Genomic DNA, 16,035 nt, shown 5'->3' on the forward strand with positions numbered 1-16,035 from the left:
CTCCCCAGGGCACTGTGAGAATAACAATTTGGGGTTTCTTTCCCTAACCTCACCATGCTTTACTTCAACCAGTGTGGTTAAAACAATCACGTGGGCTTCAGCATGGGTGCGACGAGTTCTGAGGCCTGAAGAGCTGCCCAGTGGCTAACATACAGAGCTACTGTTGGTCAACCCCTTACCTCAAGACGGGACTAATTCTGTGCCGCAATTTGTGCTCCAGAACCTTCCTAAGGGATTAGATCAGAGATAGTCTCACATCTAGGCTGGAGGGAGAGGAGGAAGCAGAGACGGGGGGGGCACCAAGAGGGGACACGGAAGGGACTAGTGTCACCCAGTGAAAGCTGGAGGCATAGTGAGCCTCACAAAAGCCAGGATTTTGCAGAGATATTTTTGCTGCAGGAGGTATTGCCCAAGGCGGAGAGGCAGAGTTAGAGATACCCCGGCTTCTCCCTTCTTCCCCAGCACCATCTCCCCGCAGTGCCTCCCATGAGCGGGACCCAGGCGGAGCCAGCGGACAGGGGAGTCCCGGAACCACAGCCTCCACGATCAGAATAGAGAAGGGGGCAATGCGGGAATACATGGGAGGCAGAGAGGACTGGCTGCTGGGCAGCCTCTCTTGAGAACCTCCGAGTTGGCAGCACGAGCGCCGTCATCACGCCGATCTCCGTGGACCTGAGCTGGGCAGCAGCCGTGGCCCTCGGCCCAGGCACCGGCTCCCCGCTGCCTCAGTTTGCGCCTCTCCCTCTTCTCCCCGTAACTTACCTGCCTGGACTCGAGTCACAGAACACTGGGGATGGAGGAGACTGCGGAGACCATCTAGACCAACCTTACCATATTACAGAGAAGAGAGACGCCTCCAGGGGGAGGGGCGCAGAGGTACCTAATTTCTGGATGGCAGAGCCAAGCTGCTTTTCCGGTTTAGTGCCCTTTTCTCTACGCACCTGTCTGCAGCAGAATGGATTAAAGTCCTCCCTCTAATCACAGAGACAGCGCTACAGGGAATGACTGTATTTTAAAATGCAAAACAGCAATTCAGACTTTTGAAGAAAATGGGTGGTTAAAATCAGGTTGGAACCCATTTGCAAAATGAGTTTAATAAAAAACAAACAAAAAAACACAACCTTCAAAACCTAATCAAAAGAGATCTTGCCCTCCTGTTTTTCTGCTATATTTGAACAACGTGTTCTTTTCCTCCTAAATGACTTTAGAATGAGTGCCTAATAATGAAGGCTATTACAATGAAGCTTTTTTATGAATTAAAATCGCTGTTTTGTTGTTTCAGACGGCTACCCGGGTTCTCTCAATGTCTTACTCTATTAGGCGCTCTGGCTTTTATCCAACACAGAAGAAAATGGAGAGGGAGTCTTTTCCTGGGTGCCCTAGTTTTCTATCTTCCGTATGTTACACCACACCTAATTTGGAGGAGGGAATGATCTGGGGTAGCTCAGGAAACTGGGTATTTAACAGCAAGCATTCTCAAACTTCAGACTTCAGATGTGAGAACTGGCTTTAACTGAATCTTATTTGCTTAAGTTGAAGAGTTAAATAGTTATCACAACTCATCAGCGGCTCTCGGCAGGGTTCCTACACTTCTTCTCCAAATTGGCCCACTCCTGCCTCCAAGCACAGTGATTTGCCAAGGGAAATTTCTGGAAATTCAGCACCAGGGGGCAATACTGCTAAGGTCTATCCTTGTCAGAGCCAGGTAACCTCACAGATTCCTCTGTTCTCATTTTAACTACAGACCATTTGTGTAGGAAAATCATGCTAGTAAATATGGTAATCACCACAAATGTTTTATTAGTTTTGGTTTGCCCTGCTATTTCAACAAAATATTAGCACTCATTTGGGTTCATTAATTCCACACTTCCAAAGAGGGGTTCCTAGAATTTCAAAAACAGGATATTAACATGAATATTTCAACAGAAATAGTTTCATAATAGAATAAAAAAAGGAAAATATTCTGCTTGAAAGGAAAAGATGAGTTTTCCTTGTCTTCCCAATACAGGTTTCCCCACTATCCAAAAAATTGCTTTACGTCATTTCATTTTTACAAGACCTACCTTAGTACTGTTTTCACTAACTGACAGAAATCCAAAGAGGATTTTTGCTTTTAGAAAATAGTAATCTCGGAACACCTGGTGGCTCAGTTAAGTGTCTGCCTTCAGCTCATGTCATGATCCCAGGATCCTGGAATCAAGTCCCATATTGGGCTCCTTGCTCAGTGGGGAGCCTGCTTCTCCCTCTGCCTGCTGCTCCCCCTGCTTATGCTCTCTTTCTCTAGAAAGAAGAAAGAAAGAAAGAAAGAAAGAAAGAAAGAAAGAAAGAAAGAAAGAAAGAAAGAAAGAAAGAAAGAAAGGGAAAATAGTAATCGCTTCTTTGCTTTACACCATTTCAGCTTATGAAAGATTTCATGGGAGTATTCTACTTTCAAATAGCGGGGGAAACCTATGCATCTCTTTTTCTTAGGCTGAAAAACCCATCATTTCAGAAACAAGGTTACAAATGAACTCATTGGTTTTCATCAGCAGTTTATTAGCCTGAATTTTTTTAATAATCTCACTGTTCTTTCTCAGACACTAATAGCAAACCAAAGATCACTTTGAAAGATAACTGACTTTCGCAGAGTAGCATAGTCACGTCTTGAGGAATCTCTGAAAGAAAACCTGCACACCAGCAAACTGCAGCCCAGTCCTATGATCCTTGAGGCCAGATTATGAACACTTTCAAGTCTCTCCCTCTCCCAACGAGCTTCCTATTCCTCACCAAACCAAAACCAGAACTCTCAGACTACAATAAGACCTTATTTCTCACTATTCCCAGCCCAAACAATGCTCTTTCAAATGAAGAGAGTTGCAGAACGCACTGGGACTTGTGTTAATCAGGTGGGGTAAGACACGCGACATGGAGTGAGGTGTCGTGAAGGAGGTTTATAGTCACAGATCCTTAGAGACAGAAGACACGGTGTGGCACCGTCAAGGGGGGCCCACTCGGGAAAGCACTGGGGTGGTTTAGGAGGCAGAAAGAGCAAAGAGAACCTTTAGTGTGGTTGCCACGGGAAGGAATGAGTGAGGCTACGTAGGCAGATTTAGGACTGACTAGTTGGAGTTATTTCAGCAGGCTACGGAGTGCGGTACTGTCTCTAGTCGCCTCACACCTGGTCCTAGTGTGGCCAGGGCAGGTGGACAGCGGCCTGGAGTGGAAGAGCTCGATGAAGGAGATGGGGGGTTCTGATTGGCTGGTTTGCGTGTGCTTGCAGGCCAGTCATTTTCTAAGCCTAAGAATTGGCTAGCCCTGAGAGGGGCGGTCTCTCTGGCTCCGCAAGCTCGCAGATATCAACATATCAGAATAGAGACACACGTGCCACCGATAGTCTCACTCTTCTCCAAAGGTGATTCCCTTTCTCTCATCAGACAAGTGCTTAGCCAATCTCCCTGACTTTACATGTGCAATCCCTCTTATTTCCCGGATGCTATTTCCTTTCCTTACAGCCTGCCTTAATTCTGCTCACCCTTCAACTTCATTCTTTCATGAGATATTCCACCTCCACGCTTGTCCTCACTGATCTCTCCCACATCTGAATCTCTACAGTCCACACTTAAGCATACACACCCATCGGAAACAGCAAGCTATTGGTAAGGTAGCAACTTTGACCAGACTATTTCCGTGGAAATAAGGAAAGAACAACAGTTTATAACCAAAATATGTATAAACCTCTGAACCGGAACGAATATCCAGCTCCTTCTTTTTTCTGAACGGCACCCCAATTTTGTTCAGAGGCAGCAATTGCCTAGTCCCTGAGGATTATTCATGGTTGGCCATACCAACAGAGGTGATCCTGTTCCTCACTTGCCCAGCCTCCTTGAGACTAGACATGGACTTGTGACATAATTCTGGTCTAGGAGATATATGTGAAGATGGAGTAATAACAGACCATAGATACCCTGATCCTTCCCCCTTTTCCCTGATGGCTGGACCTATTGCAGCCATTTTGCAACGATGAGGCAATAAACAGGAAAATGAAAAACAACTTGCTAAGAATGACAGGACAGAAAGATAGGAAGTCCCTGGATCCCTGATGGCATAGTTGAGAGGGTGAACCTACAACAGTAGCCACCTACACCTGGAATGCCAATTGTGTGGGGGATGGGGAGGGGAAATCTAATAAACTCTATTGCCGTAAGCTAATGATGTTTCTAACTGCTCTAACCTCATTTTCCCAGGAAAACACTAGAAACTTTCTTTAAGTTATTCTTCTGTTCACTCTATTGTGAATAAAAGAAAGAAGGCTACTTGTTGTCCATTTTCCTATATTATTAAAACAAAATGCACAGGGTGAGGATTTTCATCAGCTTAACACATTTGCTGAAGTGTTTAATTTACTCTTGTGCCAGAAAAATCCTGTAGCTGCATCCAAACTGATTATTGGTAACATGAGCTGTTATTTGGGTGACTGTGTATTTTATTTCCCAATTGCATTTTGTTTAATAGGTAAGATATCCATTTATAGAACCCCTGCTGCTATAAAATGGCTTATCATTAAAGATCTAGATCCCTCAATTTATTCATACATAATCCATTAGAGTATATCATTTGGATGGGCTGGGGTCATAAAAAATAAGTCTCTTTTAATGTCAGAGCAAAACGAAACACAAAAAATCAATAGATTGCAGAGACAAATTTAGTTTGCCAGCCTTAATATTAAACTCCAAATAAACTCTGCTCTCCTCACCTCAAACAAGTGACTCAAGAGTGATTAAAAGATACGAATTCATTGTGTAGTACAAACAGATGCTACCCAAAGTTAGCGGTTCAAAATAATACAATTCTGACTATTCCAGGTACTAGTTTATAGTATAAGTTCCAGCAAATCAGTGGAGTCCGGGCTGACTCCCTACCTGACTGTCCATACCTTATATTCTGTAAATGTGGGTTCAGTTACCCAAAATAGACTGATGACACCCAAAGGAATAGTAAGTACTGTATGACTATTTCACAGGCTGACTAGGCTTGCATAGAATCTTTTACTGAATTAATAACAAAGTTGTTGATAAAATAAACTAGTCAATTCAAGTATCCAGCTTCACCATTTCCCATAGAGTCGCCCAAGTAGGATGGCCTGGCAGAAGCAGTAAAGAAAGGCTACGTAAGGTCCTGGGCAGTGCACAGACTTCAGAGACAGCTAGACCCGGGCTACGCCCTTCTAGGCCACCACCCGCTCTGCCTTCCTGGGCAAGTCGCCTCCTACTACTGAGCTTCTGTTTCCTCCCGCGTTGAATGGAGAGAACGCCTACTTTTCAAGATCGTTCGGAGGATTGTTCGTAAACAGAGTGGTGGTCCCAAGGCCCCATTCCACTTAGCAGTAAAGCGTGTTTAATAAAGGGGTGGGGTCATGGCTGTGGACAGTGGGCTGTTTGTGGTCCCTGCAGTGGCAGCCGCCATGCTGGATGAATTACCCTCATTGGCCCAGAGCGACATGGACTCTGGACTCTGGTATGAAGTGATTGATCTGTTACCTGTGCTCTTCTCAGTCCCCATCGGTAAAGAAACCCGAAGCCGTCTGCTTTTTTGTGGGAAGGACAGCACTGCACATTCACCGTCTTGCCTCAAAGCAAATCACCTCCCGCCCTCTACTGTGACGGAGTCCAAAAGGACCTTGATCATCTCCACTTCCTACGAGCGTCCTGCCGGCCTACTCTAGGGACGACAGCCTGGTGGTTGGCCCAGGTGACCGCTAACGGGTCGTCAGCAGAACTCTCACACTGAGGTCAGAACTGTTGCCAAACGCCGTCCTCTTCTTCTAGGGGAAGAGCTTTGGGACCTGAGGCAAGTTAACCTCGTCGAGTTTCCAGACTGAAGGAATAACACCTAGCTTACAGAATTATTAAGAGGATGAAATGAGATAATATGTATGAAAATATTTAGTTTAATGCCTAGCACATAGTAGATACAAAAAAAAACGAGTTAAAGAAATAAAAGCTTTTTATACTGATATTTTAAAAAGCCTTGAAGAGTCTTAATCCATTTGTTCCCGGCGTATGTGTGTGTGTGTGTGTGCTTCCCTTTGTGTGTGTTTGTGTGTGTGTTTTGTTTATTGGGCTTTTTTTTTTTAAGATTTTATCTATTTATTTGAGAGAGAGAGAGCACAAGCAGAGGGGAGGGGGAGAGAGAAGCAGACTCCCGATGAGCAGGGAGCCCGATGCGGGACTTGATCCAGGACCCCAGGATCATGACCTGAGCTGAAGGCAGATGCTTAACCGACTGAGCCGCCCAGGTGCCCTGTGTGTTTTTAATTCATATTTCTTCTCATAGTTTTGCTAAATTAAAACCGGAATTGGGTTTAAGAAAAAAGCTCGAAATGATGACAAGTGTGGGTTGCAATTGCAATCTTCAGGCGTTGTGGAATGTTAATCTCGAATCATTTTTATTCAAATTGAAACTTCTTTGAAAATCCAGTGAAGTTAGGACCGTAGAAGACAAACCAATGTTTTTAAATAGCTTTTGAATGTCAAAGAGCTGTCTCTGCCCAGGGCACCAGATACACAAAGTTAACAGACCCTCCTCTAACGTGTCCAAGTAGAATGATTTTAAACCTGGATGGTTCCTACATGAACATGCAAAACTTTCAAAATATCACAGGACATTAATCGTGTAGCTCAAAAATAAATGTTCACACTTAAAAACAAAGGAGACTATTCTGTTTTCCAGAGCGGATGTTCTGACAGCGCGCTAGTTTCCATTGACTTCAATCACCATTTCAAAGATTAGTGAAGGCAGGTTACTCACTTCCCGGTCCCAGCCTGGGTGGCAGCAAGGAATGACAAGAAATATAAGCAATCTATATCAAATTAACACATCCATGTAAGAACCTATTCTAGGATATATAAAATCATTTTTCTTTCCAGAAAAACAGAAAGAAAAAAAAACCAGAACAAAGCAAATATCTTAATGAATTTTTAAACACTCAAAGGATATCTACGCTGGGGTGCATCCCGGAGCAGGAAACAGTGGTATTAAATTCAAATAAAGTATTTTCTTGCAACAGCTGAGCAGGTAGAGAAAAAAATTCTCTCTGCTCCAAAAATGTTTTCAGGCTATGGGGATATTTGAAAAGAAGAACGTAAATTTGAAAAAATAATATTAACTATGTTTAAGTGGAAACAACTGAGACTATTAATTCCCCGGATTAAGGTATAGAATGTTTTTACCGTCTTGGTCTCTTCTGAAGTTATACCTTCGAGCGCATGTATCTAAACAGTGTTACTCAAATGTTTTTTCAGCCCCAAAACCTAAGGATACACTCTCAAAAGTAAAAAGTCTCAAAGTTGTTGAAATCTATTCAGATACTCAGAATGACAGAGCTCCTCCTGTGATTCTGACGTGCTCCCCGTTGAAGATGGCCTGTTCTCCCATCCCAGTCACCACTGAGAATCACCGATTATAACCCACAAAAGTCTATACGGTATGCATTACAATATTCTGTAGGAAGAATTCGTTTTTTTCTAATTGTGGAATCATATCTTTCCATATACGAAGGGCCAGGTGGAAGACCACAGACCCGGCCCCCGGGAGAGCCCTAGTTGTGAAAGTTCTTCTATTTACTGATCCAGAATCTACCTAGTTTTACCCTTCCAGGAGAGTAACCCAGGTTACTCACCCGACTCAAAGGAGCTTCAAATTCTTGAACAGAATATATTTTAGTAGAAAGAATGTGAACTCTCGAGTCAGAGAGCTCAAGAGTCACCTTGGGCAGGCGACTCAACTTCAAACTCCATTATCTAATCTGTCAAATTGGCATGATAACTACCCACTCCACAAGATTACATAGGGGAGGAAAAATACCTTTCCCTCTACCCTTCTGAGTTCTTAGCTGAAATCCCTGTGAGAAAAGATAGAAAGAGAAAAACAAACAGAAGTTTATTAACATGTATACCTCACGTATACATGGGAGAAACCAGGGAAAATGAGTAACCCTCTTAGGTAACTTAGAGTCCAGCTTCTGTACTAATTCATCTTCAGCCAAAGACAGAAAGTGTGCTGTGGGGGGCAGGATGGGGTTGTGGGGGTGGGGAGGCCTAGCTATGGGGAATTTACCAGAAAGTTCATAGTAAAGGAAAGTAAGGTCTGTTACGCAGATTTATGTAAGTGCCTTCTTCCTGTTCCGTTCAGAAGAGTTTCTGGAGATTAAGAGTCAACCTTCCCGGGGCGCCTGGGTAGCGCAGTCGTTAAAGCGTCTGCCTTCGGCTCAGGGCGTGATCCTGGTGTACCGGGATCGAGTCCCACATCAGGCTCCTCTGCTATGAGCCTGCTTCTTCCTCTCCCACTCCCCCGGCTGTGTTCCCTCTCTCGCTGGCTGTCTCTCTCTGTCAAATAAATAAATAAAATCTTTAAAAAAAAAAAAAAAAGAGTCAACCTTCCCTTCTTGGTACAGAGAAGGAAACACCATGACAAATGGAGATTTCCTGTATAAATATAAATGTGCCTTACAAAAGGGTTACTTCTAGTTGGTTTTCAAAGCTGAAATTATGCTTAAATTATCTCAAAATAATCTTTATGCTTAACAGGCGTATTTTGGGGTGGCATATTCAGCCAACTCTCGTTTGTGAAGAATTAAATGAGATGATATGAGGGAAACATCCAGCACAAACACCTTTGACCATTCTTCACCCGCTCTAATTTCTCCAATTGCTCGTTTCCTTCCCCCATTCCAGTGCTCTGGTTGGACCGCTCTTACCCTATGGTATATCTGAGCTATAGCAGGAATCACTTGACACGTGTAACAGGCAGATAAAAGAGCGTCTATGGCTGATGGGGAACTTTGGGCCAGAACGCCTTCCTCCCAGACACAAGAGTTTGCAAATCTTTCTGTAAAGCCAGATAGCAAATACTTTAGGTGTTGAGGGCAACCGTCCCTGTTGCATATATTTTTGCTGTTGTTGTTTTTGCTTTTGCTTTTTAATAACCCTGTGGCAAAGACAAATGCACCGGACAATTAAGGTGATGGTGTTATTTCAGGCGATTGGAATGGGGTCAAGGTCTTTTAATGAGGAATGTCTCAAAGGAAGGGAAGGGGACCTGAGGTACACAGGGAAATCGTCCATGAGTTTTATGGAACTATTGCAGAAGAATGGAGACAGAACTTATCTCAGAATATGCCAGGATAGAGTGGTTGTGTACCAGCAGCCTCAGGAAAATAAAAAGATGGAGAGATTTTCTAACAGTTGCTTTTCTCCAGGAACACAGGGCTCAGGCGAACTTCACCCAACATTATCACGTGTAAGAATGTAAAAGCCTTTCTTGGATTGTGGACTAGACAGAAACACGCTGCCAGCCAGATTTGGTTCCCGAGCCTACAGTTTGCCCTGCCATATTCCAGAGGCTTGTTGACAGTGGGCCATCCCACTGTGCATACCCCCTCCCCCAATCCGCCTTATCCAGGCATCAAATGCAAATCACTACTTGACAGGAGGTCAGCTTTTCCATGTGCCTTGCTAGGCCGAGTGCTTCATGTGCACCTTCTTGCCTGATCTTCGCAAAAGCTTCTGAGGTGGGTACTGTTTCGATCCCTGTCTTACTGAAAAGAAGCCTGGAGTATAAAAAGGTAGCAAAATGTTCTCAAGGCCACCTGGCTGGTAAAGGGCAGAGCTAGGCTCCAGCCCACGTGTCTTCAACTCCAATGCCAGATTGCTTAACCCTAAGTAGGATGTCCCCTGCTATGGTCTCGTCATGATTTGATCACCCAATTGTCTCAATTCCCTGACTTTTTTTTTTTTTTTTTTTTTTTTGCTATGTAGACTGAGACCAAATATGGCTTGGATGTTTTTCTTTTCTTTTTTTTTTTTTTTTCAATTTAACAGCTGCAAAACCTTAAAATGACTTCAGTTTGAAAACATAGCTCTTTATTTCTTTAAGCAAGCAAGAACTTTGTACATAAGGCATTCACTGAGTTACTAAATTCAGAAAGCAGCGTGTGATAAAAGTCCCAAAATGCTCTGTAATTCTTGCCAAAACATCTCGGGTTCAGAGGGAGAGTTACAGAAAATTTAAGATATTTATGAGCATTATTTGTAGAAAAACATTGCCCTCAGCAGGTTATAAACTGTTATCAGCGTTCCCGATTCAGATCGTAAGTTTCTTTGAAGGATTGAAGCTATCGGAGCTGAACTGCTATGCTTTGGCACGACACCAAATCAAAGCGGCTTTGGTGCAGAAGGGAACTGGATGCAAGTATTTCTCAGCTGTTTTTCTGATATCACCCAGGAAGGGAGCTGCCCTGGGAGTAATGGCCAAAGTATAGCCGGCCAGAGCCACCGCCGAGCTAATTGAACTTCACCTTTGAAAGCTTCTATAAAAAATGGCACACCAGAGCTGAGCATGAAAAGAGAACTATTCTCAGGGGTGGTACAGGCGAGAAGGCTACGTGAAGACATATGTTTTGCCAGGAACCTAGTGTGTTATGTGTTTTACTTAGATTCTTTTACTGCAAGTAGCAGAAACCAACTCAAGCTAGCCAGGAAAAAAAAAAGGAGAGGTGGGAATTTCTAGAAGGGATACAAGAGAATCTCGTGGAATCCAATAGCAGGAATACAGCTGAGTCTGAAGAAGGAACTGGGTGAAGGAACAGGAAGGACATTAGGACTCTTCCCATTTCTCACGCTCAGCCGTACACAACGTTCAAGCTTCTCTCCACTCGCTCTCGTTCCCAATCTGCATGGTAAGAAATAAGCTCCCAAGTTTATATGGGAAAGGTCCAGCCACATAAACCGTCCCAATTTTAAATTCCCGGGAGAAAAAGTCAAATTTTCCTCTATCAAGCTTCTTCCCTTTGTCCAATCAACCAAGACCAGGAGACCGAGGGTCGCATATGACAGAAGTTGCAGCCTGGAAACCAGTCTTTATGGGTCACGGCAGAGAAGGCCAATTCTCAGGAAAGAGATGGTTATTCGCTCCTCAACTAGACGAACAATTCCAAAAATTCTATACACTAGCCCCCCCACCATGTGTAAAGTCAGAACCTATTCTGTACCGAGGTCTCGAAATGCTAGAACTACACTGTGAAATATGTATATATACACACAGAGATACACACACACGTGTGTATACACACACACACACATACACACACATCTCCTCAAATGGTGAGCCTCTCCTCAATTATTTTACCGACGTGACTAACTCCTTGCCCCGCAGTGGCACATCCACGGGCCTCTCCACCAATGTGCCTGCTGGCTCACGTGTGATCATCGAACCTATACTGTGAACACTTTTGTTCCACCTGTCATGGACTAAACATTTTTGTCTCCCCATCGTTTCATTCGTTGAGTCCTGCCTGGTCTACCTCCTAAACATTGCTTGAATCCATCCCTCCCCTCCAGGGCCACCATCACAATCCATACCACCATTCCTTCCCATCCAGATTTCAAAAGCCTTTCTGCCTCTCTCCTATCTTTCCCCATCCCTAGTCAGGTCCCCTTCAATCCTCTTTCCACTCTGCAGCCAGGAGACCATCCTAACACCCAGTTCTGTCAGATCGCCTTCCTGCTCACAGTTGTTCAGAGACACCTACCGCGTTTAAACTAAAGATCAAATTCCTTCCTATGACTCAGAGGTCCTCCAGAATCGGACTTCCTCAGCCTCTCCACACTCATACTCTGCTTCTGTCTCTTACCCTCCAGCCATGCTAAACTTCTTTCAGAGGCCTGAACCTGCCCTATTGTCTCTCACCTCCAGACCTTTGTGCATGTAGGCGGGTCCCTCTGCCTCAACCACTCCTCAGGGTTGCCCGTCTACTTACTGCTCTCCTCTGTGGAGCTGTAAACTCCTTGACAGCAGTAACCCTTTCTGAACTGTTCAGTGTTATCTCCAGAGTGTCTGTGACAGACTTGGTACTGAAATGGTATTTATGGCATGAGCACCCTGAAATCCACCTGCATATTGCGATTTCCCTTGGATTGAAATCTTTCTAGAGTCTTTCACCTCCCTCCCCCACAAAGAAGCTCTCTGCTTCTCACCGTCTTCTGGGTATCCGGGCCACACACACTGGCCTGTGGGTCCTGCTCAGCACCAGCGTCAACATGGTCAGCTGAAATGGCCTCACGATAGCTAGAGGGCAGCTACCCTAGGTTTCTGTCCTGAGCCTCCCCGGCTGCCCCCATCCCCAAGGTTAGATGTTCTGTGCAGCAACTTAGGTCTCCCTGGATGCAAACAGTTCTGCTCCTGAAAACGCCAAAGTCTCTGACTTTGTAAGCATCCCCGGTGTCTTTTAAAGCCCCCTCAATATCTCAGAAATGGATTTGGGAGAATAATTTGTATACACACCTAGGTTTAGAGCTAAATAATATCTGTGATGCCACTTAGTTCAGTTCTTCCATGTTCTAGTCAAAGAAACCAAGGCACAGGTCTAAACTGTCAAAATAAAACAGCTGGGAGGCCCAAGACTGGAATTCGTGACTTCTTTCTCTTCAGCTACAGTAGGACTTTCCCAAGAAGAAAGCATGTTAACATGAATCTTCTGCCCAAAGTGCTCCCTTAATAACCCAGCCCCTCATTTCTACACGGGGTGCTCTGTTTTCCATGATATGGGGTACAGGTCCCTCCTGTCGACCTGGTCAAAAAACTTAGTTCTTGACCTCAGCTTTGCAAGAAGGTTAGTTTTAAAAACATTTTCTGATTGACGGGAACATTTTGCTGAAAAGTAATGCAATGAAGGCATACCCTGGAAACCAATTTAAAACTGATTGTGCCAAATTAACCTTTCTTGACAAGCTGACAGGTCACCTCAGGAAAATTACCAGTGAATCTGACTTTTTTTTAACTGAATTCTCAAAGATGGAATTGGCTGCCTCTTCTACCAAATTCTACCAAACTTCTTCTTTTGTTTTAATTATCATACTGGCTTACTGCCAATAAAAATGAAGCCCTTAATTTCCCAAATCCTCATCTTAAATTGGTTCCTCTTATCCTCCAGTGGGTAGCATTTCTACTTTCTGAGATTTCTGAGGAGGTCATATGGCTTGTATCATTTTGCTTGGGATTTTTGTTTTCTCTAGAATTGAAGGAGAAGTGAATTGGATTGGATTGGATTGACCAGTAGCAGATTACGTATTTCTGGAATTTGATCAAGTTTGTACACAGTACTTGCCATCTAATCTCGATGACCCAAATAATTTAGCTGTGAACATAAATATGTAAATACATCTGGCTACACATATAGGCTACTAATCTTCCACCAAGAATTAAATATGGTACATGGGTGTTCATGTATGCGTTCATTCGAAAAACATTTTATCGAGCATTAAATATGTCTGCAGTGGCCCTTTTTATTTTAAAAATAAAAAGACGAAAACCAAGCAACGTCTGTCCTCAAGTAGCTCACTGTCTAGCGCCGAAAGATGGTCCAACAACAAATAGATCCAGTCGGCAGGAAACAGAAGAGCGATGTCTCCATGCTTCACCACAGCGATCTTCTATTGCACATTAGTCCAGAGTACGGTGACAGGGGCACCGTTCATTCTAGACTGAAATACGAGCTCACAATGTGCGACAGCATGCCCAGAGACACTACTCATAGGTCCAAACTGTGAAAAAAACGGTAATTTTGATGATATTTACATTTAGTCGTATCTCAGTTTTTCCCCTCTCTCCACTCCTAGCTCCCATACAAAACTATCCCTCTGTTCCCACTTGGCCTTAACTAGAAATAGTGATAATAACTAACATTTGTTGCAGTCTGGCAGGCGCTGCACTGTATTCCTGACGCGTGGCTGTGCGCTGCATCCTGAGGACAACTACTAGATAGTGCTGCTATCCTCACGGCACACACAAGGAAAGAGAGGAAGAAAGGCTACGTAATTCGCACAAAGAATTTGGACCCAGGTAGTCTCTCGGAGCCCAGTGACTCCATCTCCTCATTTCCAGGAACCTGAAGCACTATATCATTTCTCTGGCTGAGCTGCTGTTTATGGTGTCCTACTCTCCCCCTCGCCCCTACCCCCAGAATCAATTTTCGTTCTAAAGAAGCACTTGAATCCATTGTGCTGCGATGTCGGGCATTGCGGAATGAGACAGAAGTCAGTAGCTGGGGAAAGGGGAACAGATCCTGACACTGCCCCTCAAAAACACCAAATAATCGTTTCACTTGCTACTTTTTTCCAGTTTTATTGAGATACAGTTGACATACATCATGGTATAAGTTTAACATAAAAAGAAAAATTTTTAAAAATTTTCCTTACGATAAGAACTCAGGATATGCTCTCTTAACAAATTGCGTATACACGCATATCACCCCACGGTGTTGACTAGTCACCAGTTGCATATCACATCCCTAGTACTTTTTTATAACCGGAGGTTTGTGCCTTTTGATCACCTTCCTGCAATTCCCCTGCCCCCGACCCCCATGACTGGTATTGTTTTTCATTCTAGTATAGTTAACGTACAGCACCATATTAGTGTATAATATAGTGACTCGACAATTCTAGACATGACTCAGTGCTCATTGTGATAAGTGTACTCTTTTTTTTTTTTTAAAGATTCACTTATTTATTTGAGAGAGAGAGAGATAATATGCAAGTGGGCAGAGGGGCAGAGGGAAGAGAGAGAGAGCATCTCCAGCAGACTCCCCACTGAACATGGAGCCCAACACATGGGTCGATCCCATGACCCTGAGATCATGACCTGAGCCAAAATCAAGAGTCGGACACTTAACCAACTGAGCCACCCAGGTGACCCTCATCGTGATAAGTGTGTTCTTAATCCCCTTCACCTATTTCTCCCATCCTCCCACCACCTACCCTCGGGTGACCACCAGTTCTCTATAGTTAAGAGTCTTGTTTCTCTGGGGTTTTTTTTTTCTTTGTTTATTTGTTTTGTTTCTTAAATTCCACATACGGGAGACTTAGCTGGGAAGACGGCAGAGTAGGAGGACCCTAAGCTCCCTTCGTGCCAGGGATACAACCAGCTAACACACACAAATAACCCAGAAAATGACCCAAAGACTGCAGAACACCCACCACTAAATGTAGAGAAGAGGCCACAGCAGGGAGGGTAGGAAGGTCAGAGATGCAGTGGAGAGCTTAAGGACTGAGGGACTGTCTGTGGGAGGGAGGGACTCACAGGTGGGGAGGGGAGAAAGAAGCAGACTATCATACTGGGAACTGACACAGGAAAGACAAATCCCCATAACATTTGGCTTACCCAGAGGGACTGAATTTCATGAGTTCTTACAACCAGTGGGACTTAGAACCTGTAATTTTAAAAATCAGCAGGCTATGCTCTGGGAGAGCCAGGAGGCCAAGAGGAAACTGAGTCCCTGCCTTTAAAGAGACAGCACATAAAACAGCCCGCGGAGATACAGCATAGAAGCAGCAATTTGAAAAACACCTTGGGCATACAGGATAGAGAGTTGCCCACTCTTCTCAGAACGCATCCTGAAGGGACAGAAATCCCTGGGCGGGGGGGCTCCTCCAGGAACAAAGAAGCTGGCAAGTGCCATTTCCCTTCCCTGCCCCCCAGCTCAGACACAAGCCACCTGCAGGAACCATTGCGATGCTCACACTCACTACCTAACTTGCTAACACCGCGTGTCCTGTCCCCCCCCGCACTTCAGTGGATCCCCCCCCAATGTACTCTTGACCAGAACCCATCCAGGGTGGTGTCATGGGCCAGGCAGTGTGCAAGCAGCCCCAGCAGGAACCTCTACCACTCCAAAGTGACTCCTGCCCTGGGGAGAGGAAAAGATAATCACATGCATCTATCAGGCTGCCTTAGTAGTGGGCTAGGGACAGACAACTGGTCTGACCACAGGCCCCACCCGCCAATGAAAGCTTCTGACGGGACAGCACAAGGAAAGTGCCCTGCAGTTTGGTGCTACTGCATCTCTGACACATGCCTGGTCTGACTCAACTCAAGTCCAACGCGGACCCAGACTGGCCCACTAACACCACAGAGACCAAACCCTGCCCACAACAGGCAAAGAGCCACTGCAGATGACTGACTGAAGGAAAAGGTGGCTTGGCCACAACAGCAAGACACACAAAA

The sequence above is a fragment of the Ursus arctos genome, unplaced genomic scaffold, assembly GCF_023065955.2.
Source record: "Ursus arctos isolate Adak ecotype North America unplaced genomic scaffold, UrsArc2.0 scaffold_7, whole genome shotgun sequence".
Lineage (NCBI taxonomy): Eukaryota > Metazoa > Chordata > Mammalia > Carnivora > Ursidae > Ursus > Ursus arctos.